General features: G+C 34.8%; 1 long non-coding RNA gene across 3 annotated transcripts; it reads right to left on the bottom strand.

The window, feature by feature from the left end:
- Nucleotides 1-3,410: 3,410 nt before the first annotated feature.
- Nucleotides 3,411-11,641, bottom strand: LOC148851154 (uncharacterized). 3 transcript variants are annotated; one of them, XR_016099782.1, is made up of 5 exons: nt 11,433-11,640; nt 6,080-6,120; nt 5,615-5,798; nt 5,128-5,223; nt 3,411-3,597 (listed from the first exon to the last, which is right to left on the bottom strand). It is a non-coding gene; the product is annotated as an uncharacterized LOC148851154 (long non-coding RNA). The 3 variants fall into 3 exon arrangements; XR_016099783.1 differs by lacking the exon at nt 5,128-5,223 and having other exon boundaries at nt 5,665-5,798; XR_016099781.1 differs by lacking the exons at nt 3,411-3,597; nt 5,128-5,223 and having other exon boundaries at nt 5,562-5,798; nt 11,433-11,641.
- Nucleotides 11,642-12,628: the final 987 nt, after the last annotated feature.

Raw genomic sequence — 12,628 nt, 5'->3', positions numbered from 1 at the left:
GCAAAACAAAAGATAAGATAAATCTTTAGCAAAGGCAAAGTTGCAAAACAATTTATTTGCACTCTTCTATTAGCATCCTGATACATCAATAGAGGAGTAATTTAATTAACTTATTATTTTTTATTTTTGCAAAAATGTAAATGGGATATAAATTCTTTTTTTTTTCTTCTTTTTTTTTTGTTGAATAGCACCCTATGATTCTCTTGTTGTGGAGATGCCTCGATCTTGTATTTATAGCTTGTCACGGACATGACCCGTAAAGTTTGATGACTTTGGTTGTAGGAGGTCCCTTGGTTGTAATGATTAGATGAAGTTCTTCTTGGTTGCAGCAATTTGATAAGAAAATTTATTGTTTACAATAATTTGATGAGATCTTTCTTTGATTTGTAGCAACTCAAAGGACTAAATTCTTCGATTCACGTGACACGGGACTACAACAGTTTTGAAACATCAGCAATTGAGGAATTAAAGTTCTAGTTCTTCCTTCCTATAACAATAAAAGTTGAAACACAATGTGGGAATTGCTGAAGGGAGCCTAAGAGAGAAAACCTGAAGAGGACCTTCTTCCTTCATCTACTTATAATGCTCTTTGTTGGTGAATCAGCCCAAAAATTTGATTTCAAATGAGAGGAACCATCTTCAGCCAGCTATTGTCTCCTTCTATTATAAACTTTATTTGATACGGGCCCATCAATTTTGATGATTGGGTGATCAATTTACTAATCCTCAACATGCCTTGTTAAGGTGAATAGGTTTTACTAAAATTCCAACACTTGGGACCAAGTGCCATTTGACAAAGGGGTTGGACCCACGTAGCATTCAATCCATTAACCAACCACATTTCTTTCTTTGTTAAATCAATTAAGCCTCTCAATTGCCTTTTAAATGGGATCCAATAAATCCACTTTAAAATTTTGTCAACCGTCGTCTATGGATGATCATGGGTCAGGCCAGGCTTTGCACTTATGATAAGGGCTATAGCTTAGGCCCAGGCCCGGCCTGGCCTGGGGTTCCGGGCCTTAAATATAAGCCCTAGCCCAGGTCTATACGGGCTCGACCCAAGTCGGGCCTGATTCTAGGTCAATGTCTTTCTATATATAAAGCATTACATATCTATAATGTTTTATATTAAATGACATAACTTGCATATAAACTTATTTTATACATTATATGATATAAAATATTACATATAATATAAATTATACATGTCATGTTATATATAAAATATATAATATAATGTTAAATAACTCGTATAGATAGTATACATACGTATACATTACATACAAAATGTGTAAGTTTAAATATATGTAGGCCGGACTTGAAATATTAATTAAGCCCAAGCCCGGTCCTAAAATTTATGAACCTGATGTGGGCCCGGGCCCAGAACGGGCTGAAATGATCACCCTTATCGTTTAGTGAAAGATTTCAATTTGTGATTTCTTTTCCAATTTGATCTCTTGCCTAGGGCCGGTCTATTTGGAAATCAAGTGATTAAAGGCTTAAGCCTATCGCTTCCTTTAATTTGCATTTTCACTAGACCCTACCAGTGTCTCCTTAAGTTTTGACGGGCCAATACTCAGGATCCCACCTAAAAAAACATCTCCATTTAGTGAGCCCAACAGCTTTTTTTCAGATTTTATACTGGGCCTTATTTACTGTACTTCTTGGGCCTAAAATAAATTTAGATAGCAACACCTCACATCCAAACGGCCGAGTTCGCTTTTCAGGTTGAAAGAGTGAGCGAGCGTAAATCAAAGAGCCATTATGATCTCTCCAGATGAAACCGCGGGCTCCAACCCATTAAAAGCATCATTTTGAGTGGCAGCATCTATGTGAATATTTTAGTAAATCTTCATAAGTTTAAAATGCATATTTTTAAAAAAATAATACATTAAATTAACGACTTAAGATAAATAATTGCAGGTTTTCTTAAATTATTTAAAAGGTTTTCTTTTTTTGAAATAAAACCTCATAGGAGTTTTTTATGATAGTCAGAAACTTTAGAGAAGGTTTTCTATACTTTACCTTTTTTTTATTTGGGTTAATTACTAATATACACCTTATACCTTTAAGAATTTACTTATACGTGCCATCTAAGTTGGCCCTAATTAAATGGCATAAACAGGTCTTCTGTTTATAAAATGTAGAGAGTCGTTAATCGCAAACGTTGTACATTTTGTAATATCAGACTTGCCCTTCGTGATGTTATTTCTTCAATCAATCTTCTCATCCGAAATCCTACCATCAAGCTCATTTCAAACAGTGTTCATTTGTGTAATACTAAACTATTCTTTTTGCAAGAAACAAAAGAAAACTTAAAAGTAATGACTTGAAAATTTATACATCCAACCCTTGGGAGGGCGAATACGATTAAAAAAACAAAAACCTTGGGAGGGTAATTGAAATATCAATTCAAGACCTCTCCTGCAAGCTTTACCAGTCATGAGCTAGTATATTATGCTGCCTATTTACATAGTACATGTATATATATATATATAAAATCCTAAGAGAGTGGAAACTATCCCTATACAACTTATTGACTCAGTTGCAGTCTATAGCATTGCTCTGTAGAGTTTTGCATTGTGTTGCTTGCAATCGGATTCTTTGCTTGCACTATGCTACTATACGTATGATAAGAGAAAGCACCATCTGCATACAACGCATATGGAGTAATATAATAGGTTGAGCTTCCTCCTAATTTGTAAGATGGGGAAACTTCTAATGAAATAATGTAATTGTGAGTAGTTTTTACTACCTAGATGGGTTTAGCACAAATATGTTCATGTATCCTTTTGCTCTTGATATCCCATATGAATCTTAACAATGTCCACTTCCCCCGCCAAATAAAAATTTTTGTCAGCTCTTCTAAAATCACTACAAGAAAAACGGTCTAAGGTGGTGGTCCTATGACTGTCGGCTTAGGCCTTAAGACTGCTGTCATAGATCTAAGGCAGTGGTCATGAGTCCGCCGTCTAAGCGACTGTCGGCCTAGATCAAGACCACCAACTTAGATGGAAAAGACCGCCACCTTCAATGGCCGGTCCAAGGTGGTTCAAACTTCATTAATACAGCGGTCCGTCAGAATTGCCGGCTTAGTATTATTAAAGGTGGTGTTTTGGACTATCGGCTTAGGTTTTGTCAATAATTGCCTAGTTTCTTAGGCGGTGGTCTAAACCATCGGCTTAGTTCCAATTGACCGCTGCCTTATGTCTTGTTTAGGGCTAAACCAGCGGTTGAATGACCACCGGGTTAGGCATATACATTTTTAAATTCTTACGCCATGTTAATTCCCACCCTTTTTTGTACTTGCACTTTTATTGTTTTATCACATTAATGCCTACTTAATACAATATTCATGATAATTGATACAAGAGAAGTTAAAACTTAAGCAACTTAAATAAAAAATGCAATTTAAAACAAAATCTATTAATTTAAAGATTTATTATTATAATATCCAAAACAAATTGTTCAAATATAATATCCAATTGATGTATAAAAATTGTTATACATCAATTGATTTATAATATCCAAAACAATTCATTTATTATTATTATAACACATCTTCCAATGCAAATCCACTTGACATAATGGTTGAACCTACAAATCATAACATATAAATTGTTAGAGAATGTAGGGTAAATGAATATCAATAAAATATGTATTAAAACAAAACAATGAGGGAGGCATCATAATTTAGTATTTTCACATCAATAAATGAATTATGCAACTAATAACTTAATCAAATCAAGTTGGATTTAAACTGAAGAAATCAAATCATGCATCATTTCATGTCCATCCAGGGCAAGAACATTACAACAATGCCTAGACAAAATCCAACGAGTACTACACAAACAAGGCCAAATCATAGTATATAAAAAACCTAGAGCTCACGATCACTAACAATGAAGATCTTCCACTTAGGCTAGAAGTTGAGATTATTTTATATATACCTTTATGTGACATTGTAGGAAAGAGGTGACGCCGATATTTCAATTGCTTCTGCTGTTACTTCCCATTATTATCACTGACATGAGTGTAATCAAGATTCTCATGGCACCAATACCTGTTTTGCCTAATCAAGAATTTAGCTTTCTTTTTCCCTTAATCCATTCACAGATTCATTTGCTGTATCCCCATTGACATTTTGATGAATCTCTAGTGGCTTAATGGCTCTCATCTTTGTATTCTTACAAGAAAGAACTCACACGATTTTTATCTTTGATCCAACTTCTTCAAGGTTCTCTAGGAATGAGATTCCAAGCCTATTCATTGAATCTAGAATGCCGCCAGCTTTGAGGTCTTCACTTGCTGATTTGTAAAGATGAACAGTTGTACTCACTACTCAGAATAAATGTAGTTGCTTCCACCGACTCTTTAATTTGTTAAAAGGAAATTCCTTATGCAATATGTCCATGGTCTACATAACCCCTCAGTATGGTTCTATGACACGCCAGGTCAAGATTTAAACCACATTCAATCGTTTTCCCATAAACCCTTTTAGTCCCAAAAAAATGCAGTTCCAATTAACATTCATATCTTTGGTGAATTACTAAACCAAACACCATCTCTATATCTGAGCCTTGCATTTGTTTTCTACTCGTTAACTAAGAGTCCAGATATGCATCAAATCTAGGATTTTAGTAATTCTCCCTTGGTGGGTTTTGCCTAAACATAACCATCTAACCCATCACTGTCTAAAGAAAGGACATGTTTCAAAAATTCCCGCTTAAAGAAAATGGTGAAAGCCACTCAAAAATAAAGTCAACCAAACTAAGCAAACATACATTATCTTTTTCTTTTTCTTTAGCCTAATTAACAGCATGATTTATTATTACTTTTGGAGAAGGTGAGTGAGGTAGTGAGCAGGTAGGGAAGAAGGTAAATGCCAACATATAGCCCTACAAACTAGCTAATAGCTTTCATTTCAAATCAAATCAGAAGTGGGTGCCTACTAACAAAGAGAAGTGGGTGCCTACTAACAAAGAGCACTTGGCGAAAGCAGAAACCCTCTCCCAAGAAAGAGAAGGATGAAAGATAAGGTTATAATTGTTCACTTGAAGTTCAATGTAACCTGAGATGTAAAGGCAAGGGATGAAAGATAATTCCCATATCACATAAAATTCTTACATCAACATAGCCTGCAATTGGAGAGTCCATTTCCTAGGCAATTTCAGCAAGACAGGAAACCACCATGGTATGATTTTGTGGAGAGTGTGAAGCTCTCTGTACTCATCAATAGCAAAATGGTGATAGGTCATGCAAATGGAGACTAAGGAAAAATCGAGGGTTTAAGATAAACAAAAAACATTTCTCATAGTCAGCACTAAACAATCTTAGCGCAAATTTCATAAAAGGCTCATCATGTTCAACATGATGCAGGAAGGAGGTCAGAACTAAAATGAGGTCTCATGAATTTTGCATGCAGGAAGGAGATCAGATATTGCATCCATGAGCACTTCATCATGTTCAAAACCATTGTCATCAATATCACTATCAGAATCAGCTTACTGGCAAACCAAATCTTCTCATGGTAATATTAAAGTTGCCTCAATACCTAGGGATATCTGGAATCAGATAACATAAATTGAATATAACTGATAACTCAAAAACCTACATCAGAAAACATATTTTGTTCAAGACAAACATGGGAAAAAGCACTTATACTGATAAGGCTCAAGTGCCATGTATGATGTATTCATATTCCTTGATGATGTCTGTTATGTTCATACAAGCTTGAGCAACAACTTCTTTATTGCCATCTTCTGTCATTGTCTTGATGTAGACATTCATCACAGTATCTACAAGTGAGATTGAATTGGGTTCATCATACCACAAAGAGGAATCAAGACTACTAAATGACAACTTCCAAGCTCTTCAAAAAACATTTCTCATTCTTTTCCTGTACCAACAATTTGTTTTGTCTTTGTTTGTCCTTCATGCACATAGAAGTTAGACATGAGCACAGTAGTAGCATATTTCCACAAAAAAATGTTCCCAAAAACTAAACTCCATAATCAAAATTTGAAGTCATCAATGGGAAGGGAGCTGAGGGGAGCCAATTATGTCAGAGTATACTTACATTATGGCCTTAGAAGACTACCTGTGCTGCTGTCAACATATCTAAAAAAAAAAACAAAAAGCTGTCTTGGTGAGCACAACATATGATAATATAAAATTGAAATTTTAAGAGTGCATCACTAACCCATTAATAAAATTTATGGTCACCATAACATAAAATGACCTCAACATGAGCTATTTAACCATGAACTGAGAAATAGAAGTTGAACCTTGACTGTCTAGCTCATTTGAGCTTTTAAATGTTTTAACTTCTGGAATGTCCATGTTAAGAAAATGAGCTTTTAAATGTGTTAACTTCAGGAATGCTAATATTAAGAAGCCTCCAAGTATCATGAGGAAGGTACAACCGTACAAGTTGCAGATTTACTTCCTAGCATCACAACAGTTCCCGTGATGCAATACATGTAGGAGCACCACATAAGGTGTTATTTTTATTTTTATATTGTGACTATAAAGCAAGGCATAGGACCTAAACACCTTGTAAAATATTCTAGTTTCAAAAAGCAAGTATTCTTTTTTCTCAACCATATCTTGATCACATTTACAAGAAGAATTACTTGTTGGTTGATAAATATTGGGTTTTTTTTTGGATAAATGCCTACAACTCTTGATAATTTTCAATTCAAAATGGAAGGGGAAGGTTGTCCTCTCCTGGGACCAGTTCCCCCACTCAAGGAATTGTTTGTAACTCTTCTAGCTAGAGAATTAATCAAGACATTAATGGAATGCGGAATCCACTTGAATGAGCTGTTCAAGAGGGCAACCATAGCCTTAGGAGATGTTCAATAAGAGCTGAAGGTGCTGAACTGAAAAGCTTATCACTTTGTCTGCTATAGCCTTAAAAGTTCTGCGATGGCATGAAATAGCCGCTATCCAGAAGAACTTGGCATCACTATTTTGAGGCTTTTAAAGTCCAATTGTTTGTTTTGGATTCAATAGAGTCATTGGGTTGCTAGAATCTGAAGGGATTGAATAAGAAAGGCAATGTAGTCCAGGTAATTTTCCCGATTCCGCAGCCCAGAAATCTGGAGAAAACTCAGACTACCAAAAGGGAAATAGTCAAGATGCTTTTGAATGAGTTCATCATTCAATTCTTCAGGCATGATAGAGAAAAGTAAACAAGACACCCTCCTACCTATATTACAAAGATAAAAAATGGACAGACTGTTATACACGGAATTTACTCAGAAATTTGAGGTCTCTAAGACAGGCATAGAAGCCATTTTGAATTGAAGTGTCCATGCAACATAGCCTCCTACTCTACCTACTTTCCTTTTTCTTTTCCATCCCTCTTGGTCTTCATAAGTTGAAGGCAAGGTGGACAAGAATCTTAAGAGGCAGAGCTACTAAACTATGACTCAAGCACTAGGATTTTACAGCCCATGTAGTACTGGAAAGACATGCATCTAGTTGGCACAACAGGTTTGGTAATGGTTATAGGGCATTTGGAAACATCAATCACCAAAACATCAGGCATAGAATGACATATGGTATGGAGAAGATACAAAATCAGAAGGAAGGTTTCTTAATGAAACTAGATGATGCCAAATGCAGGAGGTTCCCAAAAAAATCAAGTTTGGTTTCCAAGAGAATGCACCATCCAAGATAATATTAAGTATAAGACAAACAAGAATTTGGCCTGTAAAGAGAAGATAATACCAAAGGTTGTATTGATTAAAATAATATAAATGAAATAATAATTTTTGTTATTGATAAAAAATGATTAAGTAACAATTTACTATTTAGTATATATACACAACAACAAAAAAAGTTGGTCATTTCAAATTAGTTTATAATCATTGCCTAGATTAAATATAAAGAACCAATACTAAAAGACGGACATGCATAAAATAACAACAACGTTCAATGAAGTAAAGGCACAAGTTCTTTGAAAAGGAATGATGGGTAAAACTAAATACACAAGAACCTGTTCAACATTAACAAGAGTTTTCTTACTGAAAACAGAAAAATATGCACCAACTACACTTCTCTTCCATTTAACTTGAAACATGAACAGTGATTTCAAATTCCATGGTAACCAAAGGTATGGAGTCCAATACACTACAAATACTAGACAACACCAAAGCTTCACAAGTATCTGATCTCTCCAATATAACTTAAAAATAAGACCACTTGATCTAAACTCAAAAAAGTCAACATGGTGTAGTTATGTTTCTAGTAGTATCTTCCTCAGTTCCTCTACAAAGTTCTGGGTTTTAGGTCTTGTATAACCTGTAAAGCATCAGCCAGCAAAAGATTTCACAACACCTAAGCAACAAGTGCAAAATATGCCATCTGCCACTTTTTATAAAAGTACTATGAGATCATACCTTGTTTGATAAAATCTCTACTACAAGCCCAGTTTATATTAGAAAAGGCTATTTGATGTAGTATCTTCCATCAGACTCAAATCTAGGTAAAATTAAAGGGATAGAACTCACAATTTGAACTGAAATTGTTGAAACTTGAAATTGAAGATTTTCCAATATTGTAATGCAATACTAAATAAATTGTACCAAGAAAATCAAAAGTCTCATATAAATGGTCCAAAATTACTGTATCACGCACGTATTGCTAAGGAAAAACAAAAGGAGCTCAGATTGTTGTAACCAGAAAATAATTCTGGCAGAAAAAAGCAACCACTTTTGGATCAAAATAACTAGAAACATTCAACAGATGACTAGGAATCCAACCAGAGTTATATCAGTGAACTCAATGCAAAATAATAGATATTTCTTTACATAGATACTTCCCAGTTTGATAATCTAAAAACAAAAAGAAACAACCAGAGTAATCAAATTGGGATTCCCAGTTTGGTAATCCCAAATAGGCTACAAAGTGAATCTAGATCAGCTAATCCCTGATCTGGATAATCCAGTTCTTAACCACTTCTTGTAATAGAGACTATAATAACCAAATTCAACAGTGGGTCTTGATCACTTCTGAGATGATTTTTGTTTGGATACCTTAATTTTAATGGGAAAATAAAGTGAAAATTCTATGTTAAGTTTTCAGGTTTTTTGTTGTATCTGAAGCTGCTATAACATATAAGTCTCTAAAGTTAAATCCTAATCACACATAGAATGTTAGATGAACTATGCCCCATTTCCTTGTATAAACTATAGCACATACCAAAACGGCTTCCTTTCAGCAGGAACTAGTATTGGTATAGCACATGGTCAGTCTTACTATGAGTTCTCCCAGGAACTAGTGGCTTATGCATTTACCATGCCCTTGATTGATCTTGTGTGTACCAAACAATTTGCTCCACATTGGATGACTTTCTTTCTATGCACACTCATGATTTTCTTTCCATACATGGAGAATGACCTTAACCATTTGAATTAAGTATTAAAAGAAAAGACAGGTAGATTAAAAATATACTAGCAGTGAATTATTTGGAATTTGGAGAACCTTAAACAGCATCAACCTCTGTGCGGGACCAATCTAGAGTGTAGCTTAACCTATGTTACCTAGTTGTGACAAGAACAGGGATGGACAAGGAGTTGCATAGTAACTAAAAAAAATTAAATGTTTGACATAAAATGGGACCCATTTAGGACCTAAAATTTTAATCTTGTGATTGATGACCATGTTGTCTGAATGGATGGATGTTGGTAGGAGGCGAGGAGCATTGGAATTTGAGACAAGTATGACCATTGTTACCACTTATCCAAGAGATTCACACCCAACATTCTCTCTTTACTTGCAGGAAATGTGGGCTTGAAAAGATGAGATTTGGTCACCAATACAAACTTAAAAACCAACCTAATCAGAATTCAGAAATGACAGAACAGAGACTCTAACGTGTCCATGTATTTTACAAGAGCTGAATCGAGTCACAAGGAAGCCAAACATTTAACTTGTCAGGAAGTCCTTATAATAATAGTCCTTCCAAATAATAAATACAGAATTTCCAAACTCTTTTAGAGACTAGCAAGTTAACATGAATATTCAACTACATGAAAATCAATGGTGTTGATATCAATATTTAATGTTAAAATAATTCTTCAAGATATTGTACCCAGGAGGGAGGCATAATACTCAGGTCATTTACTAAACAGGCCAGGGCCAAATGTTAACATGATTCAACCTTAGCTTCTGTTCATTTTTCAGCTAGTCCCTGTAATAAACCATTCAAATATGAATAGGGGAAATGTGTTCTCTGGTTTTGACTGATAATGACGACCCTCAACTTCAGTGCGTAGCTGGACCCAAATAGGCATCATGGCAATCCTTAAACATCAAGAAGGCCACAAATTTCAAAAGACAAAATATCAACTCCTTATAATCCGGTTTCATAAACTCCCTTGTTTACAATTTTTTGTGCAGTGACTTAAGGGCATTCAAGCACATGATGCCCATGACACTAGAAATAGAGTTCGGATCTGCTCCTACTAAAGGATCCCAACAAGCCTAATCACTACTGCTAGGGGGAGATGTTGCCAATGTGTGGCTATATGGCTTATTGCAAGTATATCTACTTTCTACAAGAATGCTAACCACATTTATCCATAAGACATTGCAGCTGCACATCAAAAATATCTCCCGTACTTGTATATTGTCATTCACGCCATAGGTTCAATGGCAACATCAATGCCACGCCATTAATGTAATTGGAGAATAAAGTAGCAGAACCACTAAACTCTTGGAACTGTCAAAAATATTTCATGATTGGGTGATTTGACTGAATGGTTTTGCGGATGGTGGTCAGGGATCCACCTGAACCTAAGCAATTACTGCTTGAGGTTCTAAGATAAATGCATGGCCCAAGATGTTAAAATCCCTAGATATCAATCAATGAGAATAGAAAGAAGCTATAAAAAATTCAATATAGTTAAGAACCATGTTGATTTATTTGAAGTCGTGGACATGAACATGTCAGGGAACAAAATATGTCAAGTGCTAGAGGAGAAACTTTTGACATTATTAAATAGACTGATATTTGAAAATGAAGAAAGGGTCTCTAAGGTCATAGCAGAGTTTGAGCACTTGGAGCATTTTGGTCAAGAGAAGATCTCTGAAAATTTGTCTCTCCAAGATGAGTTAATAAGGAAAGAAGATATTTTGAAAGGCCTGTTGTTTGATCTTAGCTTGTTGCAAAAGTTAGAATCCAATGCCAAGGGACCGAAAATGATGAACTTGAAGAAATGGTTGCTGCATTGGTGTCAATAGAACTTGCAGCTAAATCAGGTAAGCTTAATGAGGTTGTTGCCCACGGTCAAATACTTAAAAGTCATTTGCAGGAGAAAATCAGCATATTATCTTCCCTTGAGTTAGATATATCAAAAGAGCGTGAGTCACTAAAGTTGTTTTCAGATCAAAAGCTTGAATTGAAAGGGTTTGATGATTACCTTCTCTTGGTCAAACAAAATTTCCCCTCTCTCATCGATTGATATATGGAGCATCCTCAAGCGATTGAAGCTGGCATGGAGCTTTCCTGAATCGGAAAATGCTTGTATGCTGTTGAACAACGATAGAACGGGCGACCAATCTATCTCTTCGCGTCCTCACTTGAACAACAATGGAATGGAACTACCTTTCTCTATTTCTCAAGCAACCTATTATTATTATTATAGAAAATAATATATAATAAAAATATTATAATTCTTAATTTTTTAAATATCAAATAAAAATATTTTTTATATATAACTTTTTATTTTTATAAAACATTTTTTCTGAAATCGAGCTCGAGCCGAGATGAACTCGAACTTATGAATTTTTTACTCAAGCCGAGCTTGGGCTCAATGTTCTAGCTCAAATCGAGCTTGAGCCTTATACAACAGTGGCAAACCGAGCTCAAGCCTCGTACTATTCGACTTAACTCGGCTTGACTCGAATCTACCCCTAGTTTTTACTACTATTCTGTTGAATGCAAAAAATAGCAGAACGAACACGGGAACTTTCAAATTTTAACATTTTCTCTTTGGGCTTTGTTGATTTGTTGAATAGAATGTGATGCTTTTAGACCGGTTCAAAAAATAAAGCATCTGACATATGCCAAAACTGCCGCCGAATTTTTAATTTTCTCTATATTGGTTCCTAAGTTCTCGTTTCGGTGGCGGCCTTTAAAATCGCCGCTTTAAACCTTTTTTTGTTTTGTTTTTTTTTTTTTTTTTGTAGTGAACCATTAGTAAAAGGAAAGTAGATAGGTTTCCATAAGATCAAGAAGACTTTTGGAATGATTGGAAGATTTAGGTGAAAATGAAATGTAAATGCATCCCTTCCCCTTTCCTCACAAGTGATGAAGACAAGCAAGAAAAGATTAATTCCTATTTTTTTATATAAATCAAACGAGAGAAGGAAAAAACTACAGTAAAAGAACTAAGGCCATATTTGGGAGTGTTTAAAAGTGCTTTCATAAAAGTGCATTTGTAAAAATATTTTTATAAAGTATTTTCATAAAAGTGCTTTTATAAAAGTATTTTTATAAAAGTAATTTAATAAAAGTATTTTTGTAAGGGTATATTTTGAAAATTTGAAAGAAAATAAAGGACAAAATAGTCACAAATGCTTATTTAAGTGCTTATTGGAAAAAAGACTACCCAAG

This window comes from Nelumbo lutea, chromosome 5 (assembly GCF_056320005.1).
Source record: "Nelumbo lutea isolate HS-2025 chromosome 5, American lotus-T2T, whole genome shotgun sequence".
Lineage (NCBI taxonomy): Eukaryota > Viridiplantae > Streptophyta > Magnoliopsida > Proteales > Nelumbonaceae > Nelumbo > Nelumbo lutea.
The sequence above is the reverse complement of the archived record's forward strand: the minus strand, read 5'-3'. Positions and strand labels throughout refer to the sequence as shown.